General features: G+C 44.6%; 1 non-coding gene across 1 annotated transcript; it reads left to right on the top strand.

The window, feature by feature from the left end:
* The first annotated feature begins 365 nt into the window (after window positions 1–365).
* On the top strand, window positions 366–440 carry Trnag-acc1 (transfer RNA glycine (anticodon ACC) 1). The gene has a single exon. It is a non-coding gene; the product is annotated as a tRNA-Gly (tRNA).
* The last annotated feature ends 747 nt before the right edge of the window (window positions 441–1187 follow it).

The following is a 1187-nucleotide window of genomic DNA, read 5'->3' as shown; positions in this document are numbered from 1 at the left end:
TTTACTCTCTGGGGCCTCTGGGCAAACACCATTGCTGACTCATGCAAGAAGGGGATGGACCTGATGAGGCTCTCATATGTCATGTGCTAAGCCTCAGTATTTTTACACAATAGGCCCTGGTGAGTCTACAGGATCCCAGCTGCCCCTTGTGCCCTGCTCCACTGCTGTCACCTACTGGCTCCTTAATCCTGAGTCATGGGTCTGTCCTAGTTTCATGTTTTGGACTCAATTGAATTTCTATGTGAACCCTGCTATGGGAAGAGACAAATGAATATCTCTGAGTTTGAAGCCAGTCTGGTCTATGTATCCAGTTTCAGGGCAGCAACACTACATAGTAAAAATTTGTCTCAAAAAAAAATCTAGGGTTTGTGGATTTAGCTCAGTGGTAGAGCACTTGCCTACCAAGCGCAAGGCCCTGGGTTCGATCCCCAGCTCCAAAAAAAAAAAAAAATCTAAACCAAACCAAACAAACAAAAAACAAGAAAACCAAAACCAAAACCAACCAAAACCCAAGAAAACCAAACCAAACCAAACCACTACCACCACCACCACCACCACCAACACCACCGCCAACAACAACAAAATCCCACATATCAAAATGCCAAGAAACCAAGCACAGAAACCAAAGGTTGATAGTGCAATAGGGTGGTGTCCCTAATCATAACGAACGAGGGTGTCCTCTGGACTCTATATATCTGAACACACAATTACTTATATATGCATGAACCTGAGTGTGCACATAGGCTCTCTCTCTCTCTCTCTCTTTCTCTCTCTCTCTCTCTCTCTCACACACACACACACACACACACATACACACACTCACACATATACACTCACACACTCATAGAAACACACACTCACACATTCTCTTTCTCTCTCTCTCTCACTTTTTCTCTCTCTGTCTCTCTCTCACACACACATACAGAGAGACAGAGACAGAGATCATTCAAGGCACCTTTGACAGCTGATCAGCTTCCACAACTTTCCCCAGTCTTCATCCTGAGCAAACATGACCTCCCTCAGACCAGCCTCAGTGACTTTTAAGAGTCCACTTTCTGACAAGTCCACAGTACTGAGTATCTGATTTTGTGCCCAAATTGATTATCCCATGACAGTGATGAGAGAGAACAGGCTCAAGGCTTCCTATTTCTCTCTGACCTCTCCCATTGGAGAAACATCTCTCAGAT

Source organism: Rattus norvegicus, chromosome 12 (assembly GCF_021556685.1).
Source record: "Rattus norvegicus strain SHRSP/BbbUtx chromosome 12, alternate assembly SHRSP_T2T, whole genome shotgun sequence".
NCBI classification, from domain to species: domain Eukaryota; kingdom Metazoa; phylum Chordata; class Mammalia; order Rodentia; family Muridae; genus Rattus; species Rattus norvegicus.
The sequence above is the reverse complement of the archived record's forward strand: the minus strand, read 5'-3'. Positions and strand labels throughout refer to the sequence as shown.